Source organism: Ceratotherium simum, chromosome 10 (assembly GCF_057802395.1).
Source record: "Ceratotherium simum simum isolate JZ-2026a chromosome 10, ASM5780239v1, whole genome shotgun sequence".
NCBI classification, from domain to species: Eukaryota; Metazoa; Chordata; class Mammalia; order Perissodactyla; family Rhinocerotidae; genus Ceratotherium; species Ceratotherium simum.
The window spans coordinates 4,944,697-4,961,178 of record NC_141909.1 but is presented as its reverse complement, the minus strand read 5'-3'; positions in this window follow the sequence as shown (position 1 = coordinate 4,961,178).

Below are 16,482 nucleotides of genomic sequence, written 5' to 3'. Positions count from 1 at the left end.
GCCCTGGGGGTTAAGTACTTCCAAGATTTAGGAAAAGCTGGGGCAAGAACTGCAGGGGAGCAGAAAGTTGCCCTAAATTTAACCTGATAGGAGTGAAACAGAGCCAGGAATCAGGAGATCAGATTCCAGGAATAAGATGGAATTTGATGAGAAAGTGTCCATGGGAAAGATTCCTTCTGGGGCCAAGAGATGTCCATATGGGACCAGCCTGCAGGTGTGTGCTGGGGACAAGTAGAGCAGATGGGAGCTCTGCCCACATCCTTCAGGACGGCCCTGACACAGCCTCCCTCTAAATGCTGAGAAACGATACATCCTCCCAAGGGGTCTCGTCAGGCAGGGAACACACAGTTGGGGTCCCTGATCACCCACTGGGATTAGGAGCCACACTCAGTATGGACAGGACGGTGTGGGTGGAGATTCACAAGGGAATGAAACACAGCCACATTTTTATTTGCATTTCAGATAAGTTTATCACACAAACACGACAAGTTTGCTCCCTTGGCTATTAAGACAAATTGATTAATCTTTTTCTTGACTGTAAACCTCAGAGTCAACAGGGTTGCCAGATTAGAGTCCAAAAATCACAGTAAAAAAGGAACAAGACGTTTCTAAACAGTGTCCCGCCTGCTGAGAAATCCCCTCTACCTCCTTGGAACATGGTCACCCAGCCTGAGTAAACCCCTCCAGAGAAGACGGCCTGCGTTAGTGTTGAAATCCCTGTCTCCCGTAGGGAACTAGGATGTGGTCTGTGCATCCAGAGATCTGCCTCACCACATTCCAGGAGAGGAAATGCAGCAGTAGTGTAATTTCCCTTTAACCCACACGAGCCGAGCGGCTGCATCACCAGGAGGGGATGTCCAGCCACTTGTGAGAGCCTGGGAAGCTACAGCAATTTGCATTTACGAAATTTATACCTAATTGGAATCCCAGCTGCTGTTTTAGTGTTAACTCGAGGAGTGGGTTGTCCACATCTGTCTCAAGTAAGGTGGATCACCACCTTTGCACACGTGGTGAGAGACCGTGCATTTCCCAGCACGCCACCTGATAGTGAAAAATATGGAAGCTGTCAAGTAATGAAATGTAAAGAAACTAGAAATTTCTATACAAGAGGGGAAAATTAAAAAGATCCCCCCACAAAAAAAGAAGTCAAAAGAGATGAGAGGAAGAGGAAGGAATGAAGGAAGCACAGGGAGGCAGGAGTGAGAAGAAAAGAAGGAAGGAAGGAAGGAAGGAGGGAAGGAAGGAAGGCAGGCAGGCAGGAAGGAAGGAAGGCAGGAAGGAAGGAAGGCAGGAAGGCAGGAAGGAAGGAAGGAAGGAAGGAAGGAAGGAAGGCAGGCAGGGAGGAAGAGAAAAAGAAATTCCATATACCCCTCGCCCAGTTGCCCTATTGTCAACATCGTATGCTACTTACATTGCATTGTCACAACCAAGAAACCAACACTGGTACGTTACTATTAAGTGAGCTCCACAGTTTATTAAAATTTTATTGGTTTTCCCACTACCGCCCTTTTTCTTTCCGGGATCCAGTCCGGGGCACCTCATTGCATTTAGTTGTCACGTCTCCTTCCCTCCTCTGGTCTGTGACAGTTTCTCAGACTTTCCTTGTCTTCACGGCCCTGGCAGTTTTGAAGTGTATTGGGCAGGTGTTTCGCAAGATGCTCCTCAGTTTGGGTTTGTCTGATACTTTTCTCATGGTTGGAATGGAGTGGTGCCTTTTGAGGAACACCAAAGAGGTGAAGTTCACATCAAATCAGAGATACATGCTAGCTTGACCGGGGAGTGCTGGCCAGGCTCCCAAGAGGTCACTTGTAAATTCATACGTGTCTCTAGTCATGAAATGACGTAACTGCACACTACGTTCATTTGGAAAGAACCCCACAAAGTGTTCAGCTCTGGCAAGGCAGCAGTGTCCTGCCCTCGCCTGGTTGAGATGTTGTACTTGAGCATAACCACTAGAGGGAGGCGCTAGAACAACTAAGTGAACGGTCAGCCTTATTCTCAAATGCAGTTAAATAGATAGGGAAACACCACAAATGATGAAACCAACTGGAAGAATGTTAAAAGACCAACCAGGCCCTTTTAGTGTTTCCTGAAGCCATATTCAACTCCTAATGAAAGTTTGCAATATCACAATTTCTACTCTGTTCCTAAGTGATGGAAATGGATTTCTGTTGCGTTGTACTAAATGGTTTGCAAACCTGGGAACTTTGGCAAGTTTAGAGTCCCCAAAAGTCGGGGGCAAAGGGAGGCAATGATGGCAGGGAGAGACTGGAGAGGGGGAGGTTGGAGGACAGGCTCCGTCCTAAGTTGGTCCAGGCTTTATAGAAATCTCTTCCTATCTCTGACTTTTTACCAGAAAGTGGTTAGTGATATATTCTGACATCTATATAGAATGCTTACTGTCTACCTCCGTTCAGTTTTTAAACTATTTATATATGTCATGCACTAAGCCTATTTGTGCACATTATCTAATTTTTAATTTTTAAAAAGTTAATAGTCAATTTTTAGACAGTTTTAGGTTTCCAGAAAATTGAGCAAAAAGTGCAGTAAGTTGTCATATACCCAATCATCACCACCCCAATTCCTCCTATTACTAACATAGTGTATTAGTGTGGTAAATTTGCTGCAATTAATGAACCAATATGGACACATGATTATTAACTAAAATCCACAGTCTGCACCAGGGTTCACTCTTGGTGTTGTATATTCTGTGAGTTTTGACAAATGCATAGTGTCACATAGCCACCATTACAGTATCATACAGAATCCTTTCACTGCCCTAAAAATTGCCTGTGCTCCACCTATTCATGTCTTCTATTCCCTCTACCCCTGCCTTGAACCCCTGGCAACCACTGATCTTTCTACTGTCTACATAGTCTTGCCTTTTCCAGAATGTCATCTAGTTGGCATCATACAGTATTTAGCCTTTTCAGATTGACTTCTTTCACTTGTAATATGACTTAAGGTTCCTCCACGTCTTTTTGTAATTTGACTGCTTGTTTCTTTTTACTGCCGAATAATATTCCATTGCATGAATGACCCACAGTTCGTGTATCTGTTTACCTATGGAAGGACATCTGAGTTGTTTCCAATTTGTGGCAATTGTGAATAAAGCTGCTATAGACATTTGTGTGCAGCATTTTGCGTGGACATGCGTTTTCAATTCATTTGGGTAAATACCAAAATCATGATTGCCAGAACATATGGTAAGACTAGGCTTAGCTTTGTAAGAAGTTGCCAAACTGTCTTCCACAGTGGCTGTGCCATTCTGCACTCCCACCAGCAATGAGTGAGAGTTCCTGTCGCTCCACGTCCTCGCCAGTATTTGGTGTTGTCAGTGTTTCAGACTTTAGCTGTTCTAACAGGTAAGTAGAGTTCTCTCATTGTTTTAATTTGCATTTCCCTCACGACACATGATGTTGAGCATCTTTCACATGCTTATTTGCCACCTGTATATCTTCTTTGGTGAGTCGTCTGTTCAGATCTTTTGACCACTTTTTTTGTTTTTGTTTTTTTGGCTGGGGAAGATTCACCCTGAGCTAACATCTGTTGCCAATCTTTCTCTTTTTGTCTTTTTTTTATGTGGGCTACAACCACAGCATGGCTGCTAATAAACAAGTGGTGTAGGTCCGCGCCTGGGATCTGAACCCAGGCTGCCAAAGTGGAGCGTGCCGAACTTAACAACTAGGCCACTGGGGCTGTCCCTTTTGTCCACTTTTTAAATGGTTTGCTTTCTTATTGTTGAGTTTTAAAAGTTCTTTGTATATTTTTGATACAAGTCTTTTATCAGATGTGTGTTTTGCAAAGATTTTCTTCTAACGTGTAATTTCTGTTTTTATTCTCTTAAATTTAATTTAATTTTTGCAACAACTCTGTGATGCAGGTGCTGTTATTAATTCTATTTGATAGATGAGGAAATGGGGTCACGGAGAAGTTAGTTATCTCATCCACGGTCACACAGACCACAGTGCAGTGGATCTGGAACGTGAGCCCTGATGAGTGCGGAGTCTGTTAAGCTTCCTGCCCCATCACTCTTGTGCTCAGGGCTCACAGCTTTGCCCTGCAGGCTGTTTGTGCTCAATTGAGGTCAATAATGATGATGAGACTCTCATATTGGTCCATTTTCCAACGTCGTTCGTTACTGTAGATCCTAACGCTTACTTAGAAATGCAGTGAGCTAGCAACAGTTTAAAAGAGACTTTTAAATACTGTAAAGTTAAATCCAGCCTCAAAAAGGTTACATTCAGACCAACAGTGGGGGATTTTTCAATGTCAGAGAATAATGGAATGGTTTCTTGCAAGACCACACAAAAAGCCACTGTAACTGACACAAGGGAGTTTTAGAGTTTTCCTTGGTGGAAATGAAAGTGAAGCTTCGGGAGTAAGGGCATGGGGTCAACTATCCTTATTTTTAGTCACTTTGTCCTGGAAATTTTCCAGGAAGAGAGCTGTAATATTCATTTAATCCAAAGATATACACAGAAGAAAAGGTGGATGAGTAACACTGTGGGTGCATTATCAACTACACCAATTTTTCTAGAAAAAAAGGAAAAGAGAAAAGACTTGGAAAATTAGGCGGGGAGGGCTAGTGGAGGGACACACGAGAGTTACCTTTCTTACAGTCTAAGTGCTTTCTTTAAAAAACATTAGTTGTTTTGCCCTGTGTACCTCCAGAGAGCACAACTAGGCTCAATCTGAAGCCAATTTTTCTTTCAAACAGGAAATTTTTTCTGGGAAGTCGAGCTGCCCCAGCGTGGACTGGGCTACCTTAACATCAGTCAAAGGGTCCTGGTGCCATCAGCATTCCCCACACTCGCTGGGCCGTAGAGCTACAAATACAGAATTTCCCAGCATCGGTACCGGCCTCGAGGAGAGGATCGAGGTCCCAGGAGGGAGGAGATGATGCGGGAGCTGCCACCAGGATGGCACCGGGTGCCAAGAGCCGGTAGGCTGAGCACAGACGTGCGTGTGAAGAGGGAGACGTCTGTGAGTGAGGCTGGAGTATGAAGTCACTTTGCAGCCGTTGAGTCCCGGGTGGGAGTTGGGAGAAACAGATGTAAGGCATATTATTTCAAGCAGTTTGATGACAAAAGACTAGTTTTTCAAGCAATTCAACGATGAAAGGGAAACAAGGGCAGTAGCTGGGGGGCATCCTGGGGCCTGCACACAGGCTGAAGTCCCGGATCCGGAGAAGAGAGGAGCACTGGAGATGGTGGGAGGCTGGGCACCCAGTGTAAACTGACTGATCAGATAGCTTCAGATATCGCTTCTTCTGAGACAGGCTGGACTAATCTAAAGGCAGAGGATGCCGTGGGCAAGGGGAGAAAAGAAAAAGGAACATTATGCCTGAGAGACCTTACTTTCTCTGTAAGGTGGGAGATGAGTTCACTGACTGCACAGAGTGCCGGTTCAGGGCTAAAGGCTCTCGTCGTCTTAGGCACCCTCCTCACAGAAGTTGTGCTCAGATCTCTGTTCCGCTGTCTAGGAACCAGCCGCCCCACGCGCCACCTGATATATGTCGCTGGCAGTGGGTCTCCCGTCTCCTCGCCTTCCCTCTCCCTCTCCACCCTCCTCCTGCAACACGGGGCGGGGGGTGGGGGGGAGGATTTGGATTCCTTTGTGTTTCAATTATCTTCTCCCATGAAATCAATGTGAAAATCCAGAGTCCCAGGGGCCTTCTTTGTTAAAGGACTTCACCATTCTATTTTCAAACAGTTTAGTAAAGGTGACGATAAGATGGCTTTCCATAAGTGACTTAATGGACTGTTTTCTGCACTATCCACGAGGAGCTGCAGAAATCGCGGGATGGCAGGTTGGTCCTTCCTCCATCAGTCCCGACCCCCCACCCCACCCCCAGCACACTCGTCCTCCTGTCTGTGAGCGGGCATCCGAGTCTGGGGGACGCTCATCGTCTTCCCTTTGAATAACCACAAAACGTTTTCTTTAAATTGAACACTTGCGAGTCCTATTGAAGTTCTTGAGGCGAAGCTCCATTCAAGCTTAAATGATCATTACCTTCACATTGTTTCCTGAACCGAACTGCTTCAATTCACAGTACAGAATGCGTCTACATTCCTCTTTCTTTTCATTTCTAATTAGCTTTTGAGTTTAATAATGAATTAAGTTTAATAGACGCTGAGCCTGAGGCAGCCTCGCTGAATTTCACTTAGCTTTGTTTGAACTGGACTAGCCATGCATTACTAGCAGTAAACGGATTTCTCTGTATTGCAAATTGTATTAATAATATTCTATAAAATAGAGAATTTCAATGATTGTTGGTAATATCTAGAAATATTATAATTTTAATGATTCATATTTATCTTGGAGTTCCAAATCATCAATTTTCTTTTAAATTAATGCACCAGACCAAAACACTGTGACAGTCCAGGACATATTTGAGATTTCAAGGACCATGCAAAGTTTACTCTTTAACTAAGAAAAGCCTTTGGTAAATCTTCACCCACGCATGTTTCTTTGAACTTACATGCTATGAATTAAGAAGTGTGGAGAAGCATATATGTATCTGAAATGGCATTTGGAGTGGAATCACTCTATTTTCTTTGACTAATTAAAAATTGAATACCAGTATGCCTGTTTGTCTAGGAGTTCATTTTATTTGCCATGAAGATTTTGCATCTCTCTCCATTTGGAGTTGCATACGCCTTCTGAAATGACGCAGAACTTTATTTTTACGTATTTGATGGATCTTATAACACTACCTTGAAAAGTAGCATAGCATCGACACAGGAGCATGACACCTGAAGTCCAAGAGAACTGGTTTAAATTCCAACTGTGTTAATCTGAGAAATGCATTTGTGAGTGAGTCCTTGACTTCCAAGAGTCTCAGTTCTTGGTCTGAAAACAGGGAGAGTAATCTGTACAGAGCTGATGTGGGAATCAGAGATAAGTTTATAAAACATGCAGCTCAGTTCTTGCCCGTGGTGTGTGGCAATCATCTACAGCCCAAGTGTGCCTCTGTCACTAGGCTAATGCTGATCAGGACAAGGGCTGTCTCTGCTTACTCACTTTCTGTTACCATCGCTAGCACAATGGTTTGCTCATAAAAAGTGTCAGTTTCTTGATTGAGGAAATTAATTATTAAAGGAATGAAGCCCCTCATAATTTCCAACTTAAGATAATCTGGAAAGCTGTGCAATTTCCACTTTCTTGCGCTACATCACTTTCTTTCTCTATATTATGCCCGTTTGTAAAGAGAGGGAGGCGCTTTCATTATATGTTATCTAAGGTCTTATCGAGAGAAGGAAAATATTTTTCACATCTCAAGTAAATAGAGAGAATTAAAACGCCTGCAAAGCATTTGTTAAGTATTTTGTGTTGTTTCTTATATACATAATTCCTACTGTGTCTACCTAGCAGTTCAATAGCACTGGATGTCAATAAGCTAGTAATAAAAATGACTCCCATAAGTCACAATTCAGATAACAAAAGTTTGATGTAAAGGTGATATTATTTGCATTCTCTAGAGACAAATAATCTTTGTGAGAGATTGTAACTTCTATTTTAAAAACATATTATTTATTTTCTAATATTGTGACCATACAAATTTAATAATGACAATTATTTCTCTCTTCTCTGTTATTGGATTTAAAAGTCAAAGAAAAAGGCTAACTGGTAAAGTAATGTAACTGTCTACATGTCTTAATTAAGAAGCTTAGCATATATGCACTTGGCTTATTTTTCCCTCTTCAGTGTGTGTATCATCTCCTTTGAAAATTTCTGATAAGGAAGGGAATTGACTGTTAGAATGAGAGTCAGAGAACTTTTGCTTCAGAAGTCTCTATTACACCTCTACTAAAATGGACTAAGTCTTTATCAGACAAAGCCCCAGAAGGAAAAAACTATAAAACCTAGAAACGTACAAAAGCAACTGCCTGGAAGCTGTGGAGGGTGGAGAGAGGCAGACAGAATGCTGTGGGAGGTGCACATTTGCTTGGAGAAGGGGCATAGACGTATATAAGGAAACTTCTTTGGGAGCTGTGGACATGTGGACAAATCCAGAATCCTTCTGCTCTAGGAAATCAGAAAAGAGCTGGTTAAAACATGACTGTTGAGGAGAGCAGAGAATCTTGAACGGAGAGGGTCTAAGAATTGATGTCTAAAATTTACCTCCCCATGTCTCTGACCGAAATACACATACCAAGAACAGACTCAAAGCACAAGTCAAGGACAAAATATCTGACTGAGACTTGAACCTCTGCCCAAGAAATTGAGTTTGCAGCTCAAACTAGCTAATAGGATTTTATACAGTGACTGAAATTCAGCAACCTGTATACATAAAATTATACATCCTATTGTATGTAAATATCTTCTTAATAAAACAGAAACAATAGGGGGAAATGAGGGTCAGAAAAACCTAATTTAACTATAATTCAGAATTTCGTCTATTTCATAGGCTCAGCTATTTTCAACTCATTTAATTTTTTTTTTTTAAACAAGCAGCTTCAAAAGAAAAATGCCCTACCAATTTATCTTTTCAGATTTTCATTTCAGGTTGTTGGTGGATTCAAAATGTGTGGAATCATTTTTATTTCTCTATATACGTTTATTTTTTCATTTATTTATTATTAGCATATTTTTTTCTAGAAAACATTTAGGCTTTATTTACCCTCTTAGATTTTGGTTTCATTACCTTTAGTGTCTTGTATTGGCATATCCAATCATTTGTCTCATTATTTAATGAATTAAACTTCTTCTGAGACAGAAATACACCCACTGGAAACTGACAAAAGTCAGCTTGGTGATTCACAATTGTCATATCCTTTCTGTTAGGAATCAGTAGTTTCTAACAATCGGAGGTCCCCTCCTCTCCCCCAGCAAACTTTGGAGCAGAAGGTGTGCTACAAAGAGGCGAGCATTATACTCTGCCGTATAGTCAGACAATCAGTGCTCTGTTCTTTTAGGTACATCAATGAGTAGTTTGCATGAAATGTTTACTCAGGCGCAAATTCAACAATTCTCTGAAAGTAGGATAAACCCAATTTTTTGAAGTCCTTGGTCATAGGATCAACCAGAGATTTAGAGCTTTGGCACCGTTTTGGAAGGTTAAGCTACTCACTCACCATCACTATACATGATCACGGAAGAGTTGAGATGTCTGGAACTGCTTTTAGCAACCATATAGCGTGAACATGGCTCATTTCTCCAATGAAATATTATTTGTGGCATCCCTCATGCTAATTAATAATCCTCGAGTGTGGATATAGACGGTGTTATTGGAAGGGCTTGTCATACCCCTCTGGAGTCTGGATTCCTGACCAGATCTTTCAATGGCCCACCTCAGAGTCTGTTTCATGATTCTTCCATCGTTGACTCACAGCCCTTGTTCAGTTATGAACTAAAGGCATCTAGCACACACGCGCGTGACTCTGTCTATACTGAAGTACGTAAAGGAAATTGCAGATCATTTAATAGCATTATCAAGTGAAATTGTGTGAGAACAGCTGTCTTAAAGCACTTCAGACTTTGCAGAGAGCTGGCAGCTGGGTGCCAGAGCCACTGAGGAAGAGAAGGCCAGGTGGCTGCAGGAAACACTGTGGGGGCGAAGGGGTACTATTGAAGGCAGGCTCCCAGAGGGAGGAGACGAGCATCCCGAGCTGACCAGCTGGTGCTGAAGACGCAGGATGGCGCAAGCAGTGGTGATGCTGTGAGAACAAGCAGAAGCGGAAGGTGTGAGGGCCAATAAAACGTACAAAGGAGAGGCTTAATTCTGCCTTAACCAATAAGGGAAGAGGCGTCTCCCCTCCCTTTTCTTAGAGCATTTTCTTTAGAAAACTTGTAAATTCTTTCTCTGTCTCTTTAAAATGTATGCAAATCTTTTTAAAAGCTAAACTTGCCAGTTTGACAACCCTGGAAAGTCTTTCTCAAGGGCCAGGAGCCATCTCTGTGAGATGTAACATCAAGAAAGACAGCAACTCTGTCTCCTAGCATAAAGATAGGAGTTTATTTTTCCTCTGTGTGAAGCCAATTAACTAGCACCGATGGTCACCTCAATTCCCCTGTGGCTTTAGGATGAACTATGCGGGACAAATGGTGCTGTCAAGTCCTGTTACTTGAGGACTAGTTAGCGTGTATCCTCAGAAGGTGTATGTAGTGGGTTGCATCTGCTTGGCTACATAAGAGGGTGAGGTTTCTTTCTGTCTTTGTCTTCTCTTAGCGAATTACCTGTTATGTGCATCACATTGTGGTTTAATGCTTACTCAACAATAAAACTGTTTTGTTTCTCTGCTGACTTTGTGGCGAGGATTTCTGGGTTGGAAGAAGATTTTGTTTTAAATTATATTCCCCTACTAAAGGCTAAAGCTTGGGGAGATTCTTTATGATTTGTTATTTTTACTGCAGTATGATGATGACAAGATGTGCTCTTCAAACATTTTCTGTTTGTTTATAGAAATATGATTTATTTTCTAGCAGGTGAGCATATTGACCCTCTCACCTCTGGTCGAACTTAGTTGTCCCTTCCAGTAACTGCTGATATCTCTGATCAATTTAATTGTTCTCCAGGCTGAGCCCTGGGGCCTGAGTCCATCCTATGTGCTCATAGGTGATTTGATCAATATTGTTTAGCCAAGTGTGAACTAGGCCCCAGGGTAAGTTAGTCAAAATAATAATGTTAGGGATAATAATTAACACACATATATCCTTTGAATAGTGATACTTTTAGTGCATCATGGGAGTTTTGTGACTCTTCCCGCCTTTGAATATTTTCAGATCTTTATCAATACCTTCAATTTCTTTTTTCATAATTTTTCTTATTGATTTAGCTCTATTTTTAATAGATTTTGTCCTCCCCTCCCAAAGAACTCATCCCAATACTAATGACCTCAGAGATAATCACTGTCAAGACTTCCCAATTCTCAGTGTGTGGGCATCTGGAGTTTTTCACATTTTTGCTAGTGCAAAGACAGCAAAGCATTAATAAAGAAATACAAATTTTAAAAAAGTAAATTAGGAAGGAATAAAGTGGAAATCCTCCCCCCAAAATTCTTCATAGCACCTAGATATTTTAAGAAATAATTTTAAGGAGCACCGTACTTAAAAGACAAACACATCATTGGAAGAATATTCATTTTCAATTAGGCTTTTATGTTGAACATCTTACTTTGGTTCCATCGCAGTAAGCCAAATTGCTTTGGCTAAATTGCTTTCAGCTAATCATATGCTATTTCTTAACACAGTGCTTTGTGTAGCTGCTACCAGTTAATTGGAGTGATCTTAAGGGTTCTTTTTCATTAGCCAGATTGTCTTGAGGGATAAATCAATCATTTGCTTGGAGTGTGTAAGAAAAAAATCAGGATTGAATAACAGTTTCCAAGTTGCAGAACATTCCTAATATTCTGTTCCTTGTTTTAAAAGCGTAAGCCTTTAGCAGCTCCTAAACAAACAATGAACCATTTAATACAGACACTATTAATAGTGAAAGGTTACTGACCAGTAATAGTGAAAGGTTACTGACTAGAAATCTAACTTCCCGCATTAGAAAATTACATCAAGGTTACCTTCTTCTGAGAAGAGGGAAGGGGTGCAATAAAAAGGAAGCGATGATTTATATGAGCTAATCGTGAGCTGTAATGACCTATGAAAATTCTCTCTCATTTAATTTAAATATTCGAGGAAATACGTTTTTTCATTAAGCATCAGTCTTAAGGTGCACTGACTAATACTCTCGTGGCTTAAAAAAATTACCATACTTTTCCAGGGGGCTTCATGTATAACAGGGAACAGTTGAAAGCATGTGAGAATCTGGCTTCACTCCCAGCCTGGTCCTTCACTGTGAGCACAAAAGGCTGCTTTATTTCTCCGTCGTGTCGCCACTAGATGGGGTGCAATGCCACTGCCTGCTTCTCCATTTCCCCAGCGGCTAAGAATAGAAAGCTTTTCTTCTCAGGAACGGCAACAACCGTAATCTCACAGGCTCACACAGTTTATGCATTGTCTTTTTTAAATGAGAAATTGATCATTTAATTGCCGCTGAGTCGGACTTCCTGTTTTACCAGTTCTGGGTTTTTGGACAACACTTTGCCCTGTGCCTGCCCCTCCTTCTCCCTGGTGCCTTCATTCCTTCTAGTTCCTTCTGAGAAACAGCAGGAAATGACTACAATGCTGAGGTAACCAGTGATGGCAGAGCAGCAGGTGACATGTGAATGCTGGCCACTTTGGAAATTGAGAATAGGAGGGCATATAATATTAATATCCTAATACCTAAAGGCCAAAGAAAGGCAACCTGAGCCTTAAAATCTCTAAAGCAAAGATCAGTTTTGATATCTTGTACTTGCTGCCAAGGAGAGAAAAAGAAAATTGGAAGCCTACAGGAAAGAACTTACACATTTTGGGTTGACATTGTGGAAGCAGAAACAGACGCTGTGCCTTGCTTCTGAGATGACAAAGAATGTCAAGTGTCACAACGGTCAGAAAAAAATACTGTGTACCTTGGAATAAACCAAAAATAACAGAACACGCTTATGGGTTCTGGTACCCCAAATAATAAAATCTTGACTATTTTGCATAAATCTGAACTTAACGAAAAATTTTATTCCTGATTTTTCATATGCCGGTGTCTGAATGTACATCATAGTCTTTGTGAATATCATAACTGCTGGAGAATTGCTGTTTTTCCCGCACGAGCAGACTCATATAAACTTACTAAGCTTGGTAATTTGCAATTGTTAAAAACATTGGTTGCATTTTATGTTTGACAAGTCAGTCTTTCTGAAGTCTCCCTCTCCTATAAGTTTTTGTGAATAAAACATTTTCTCTCTGTTTCTAAGTGATTCTGCCTCTGAGTCTTCCTTCGACAACATTTTCAACACAAACACTGCATCCAAAGCTGTTTTATAAAGAAGAAATCTTGCTTTGAGAAATGAGTGGGGTCTTGATGCAATCCACAGGTTAGGCAGTTTTCCCGTTGGCCTAGTTAAGCGACATCTCCTCAGTCTTTTCATTATTACTCCCCATCCAAAAGGAGGAACCACAGCCTATAATTCTGTAATATTCTCAGTGTGGCACGCTTTGCCAGTCCACCTCCAATATCTGTTCGCACCTTCTTTCAGAGTAACACAAGTTTTCACTGGGTTAACTGCTTCTCAGAACAAAGATGACATCACTCAGCACCCCACACAACAGTGCTGTGGCCATTTGACTTGGCTCTGGGCAACGGAATGTAAACAGAAATGTTGTGGGCAGCTTGGGGGAAATTTCCTTAACAGATAGCTTACTTATGCTCTTTGCCACTTTTTTCTTTATCCATTACCACTTCCTGCTAGCTGGAATATAGTCATTATGGCTGGTGCTGGAGCAATAGTTTTGGTCTGTGAGGTGAATTTAGGAAAGATAAGCATGCTCAGCAGAGAAACAAGAGCTTGCAACCTGAGGATGCTATGGAGCAGTGAACCAGCTGTGGACACAACACCCCCGGATTGTAGAAAAAATAATCAATTTTCATCCTGCTTAAGTCACTGTTATTTTGGATCTTTTATGGGCTGAATTGTGTCTTCCCCCAAAATTCATATCTCGAAGTTCTAACCCTCTAGTACCTCAGAATGTGACCTTATTTGGAGACGGGGTCTTTACTGATCTAATCAAGTCAAAATGAGATCATCAGCGTGGGCCCTAATCCAGTATGGTTGGTGTCCTCACACAAATGGGAAATTTGGAGACAGACACATACACAGGCAGAACGCCATGTGACAAAAACAGACAGGAAGAAGATGGCTGTCTACAAACCCAGGAGAGAGGAATGGGACAGATTCTCTCTCACAGCCCTCAGAGGGAACCAACCCTGTGGACACCTCAATCTCAGACTTCCAGCCTCAGGAACTGTGAGATAATACATGTCTGCTGTTTAAATCACCCATCCTGTGGCGCTCGATTACTGCAGCCCCAGCAAACTAATACGGGGTCTGAGTATCAAGGAGGATTTTGTCAGGAAAACAGAAATCACTCTAAATGTTTCAAGTTGAAAGGATTTAATACAGAGAATTAAAGCTTTGGAAACGGTAAGAAAGCCTAGGAGAGTGGATATAAAGGAAAGCGGCCCCTAGCTTCAAGGAGTCGAGAATGGCGGGAAACGGAAGGACACGGGACTGACCATCTCAGCCGCCTGCAGGACTGAGTGGGATTTGCAGGATCGTGCTCGGGTGGCAGCTTCCTGTCCGTGGCTGTGAGCTCACACACCTGCCTGCCGCTGGTCTTTCTGCCTCCGCTTCCCGAGTGAGTGCCTCTCAGCCGTAGAATCTAAGTTACCATCCTGCTGTAAGCCCAGAAATGTAGTTTTCAGACTCCCAGCCCCTGAATACAGTGGGGAACATAGACACGGGAAGGAATATTCCTGGGATGGGAGCAGAAAATCCGGGCACAGTCTTTCTTACAACTAAAATTATCAAACTTAGGCCACATGTTATATCCACTCAAACATCGGGTGTTCCTTCCTCGCCATGTCCCTCTAGCAGTAGTTATGAAGTATAACTATTAAGTCAATTTCAAAATTATGCTACAAGTTCTCCTCAAAGGGCAGGCTTTATAATCAACCGGATTTGGGATTGAATCCCAGATCTCCATTTCCTGGCTGCATAAGTTGGGAACTCGACCGAGGCTTCCCATGGCTGCTACCACATCTATAAAATAGGGCTAATAACGATTTATACCTTAAATAATTGTGAGGATTAAATGAAATAAAATATGTAAAATGCCTTTCAGCTTGGCCCATTATGAGTGTTCAGTAAATGTTACATGTTTTTATTATCGTGCTTATTTGCTTCATCATTTTGATTAGAAATTAGTTATTTATATGTAAGTGAGACTGTTGAGAGCTCCTATGGTCAGCGGTCTTATGTTTTCTATCTTATACTAGCGAGCAGCACAGAATCTCACACTTAGTCAGTTCTCATTAAATATTGTTGCTGAGGTTATTCTTATCAAATGATATCTATAATTCTAAAGGTTTTCAAGCAGTCAGATTAATTCAACCAACAATTCATTCAATAATTTTAAGGTTAAACCTACAGACCTTCTAACACTCGCTTGAACAGCTAAATTCTGCTATTTGTGTATTCCTACATGCAGAGATTTACAGTACAAAGTGGTGAGGCTTTCTAAAAGGGATTAAGTGTTGGGGGGGTGCATCAAGTAACAGGAGTGTTTCAATCTACCCAGAAAAGATAACGGCATTCTTATAGATTACACCCTCACATGATATGTTAAAGAGCTTAACATTCATCTTGGAGGCAATGGGAATTAGATGATTGATTTATTTTTGAATGGAAAGTGGTATCATAAGTTTTACTTGTAAGATGAGGCTGGCAGTGCTGCAGAAGTTGTTTGTCAGGGTGGGAGAGGAAACGAGGAAATTTGGTTAAGAGGGCCTGAACTCTGAGTCATGGAGAGGAAGGGGAAAAGTAGATGGGCCGAGAAGATCCTTAGGAGGCAGAGCACATACACATGACAGGCCTTGGTCAGGCGCTGGCTCAGAAACAAATAACTAAGGGAGGTGTGTCAACTGCACAGTGAGAAGAGCCTTGGTGTGCAGCCATGGCATTCCTCCTCCAGCCTGTAATGGATAAAAAGTCCCAAGTCTGAGTTCTGGGCTTCTCCGGCCCAGGCAGGCTACACTGACCATGGAACTCCCTGCAGGCTGCCGAAAGGCCCTGGGGAGGCGAAAGGGTTCTGTGTCCACCTGGACCCTTGGTGGTGTTTGTATTCTCTGCATGGCTCTGCATGAGTTCCATAGTAAGCTCAAGTGGAAACAACCTTACTTCGTCTCCCTGCTGTCACGTTCATCCTGCTTTGAGCCCTGCTAGCTCTGTGGTTCGGACACAAGTGATACCACGTCCTAACAAGATTGACTATGATAAGAAAAACACTTTCCAACACATTTCAGCAATCAAGAGGTCTTTGTTGCCCTTGGTGAGAGCAGTTTCAATCCTGCCAGCGCATCAGGCTGATTGCAGTGGATGGAGAAATGCGGGGAAGATAAGGACATGGAGACATAGAGATCACTTTATTCACTTCATTCAGTAAGCTTGTCTGTGAAAGGAAGGAAAGAGATAAGGCAGAAGCAGCAGGAAAACATGTCTCTTCATTTTGTCAATGTTTGTGTTCAATTAGGTAGAGGGCACTTTATTTTAGTGGTTTGCTATAAAATAAGCCATTGATTACATGACTTAGTATGACATGCCAGTAAAAATGTCTTCCATTTATTATTTTTTAAGTCACCAAATTACTCCCTGGCCACCAATAGTAGTAAATCTGTACACACCAACAATAACAAAACATTTTTTTAGGGTACAGCCTCACATGAGGCAAGCCTTTTTAAGCAAGTGAACAGTTACACGCTTTGCTCTAAAGGAGATGTTTCAAAATATACCTTCTACCTTATCTATTATGGACCAAAAAAATCCCCCAAAGCAAAAAACCTTGTCATACTTTGTAGCAACAAATCCTGAAAAATGCCTTAGTGGAAACTGGGAA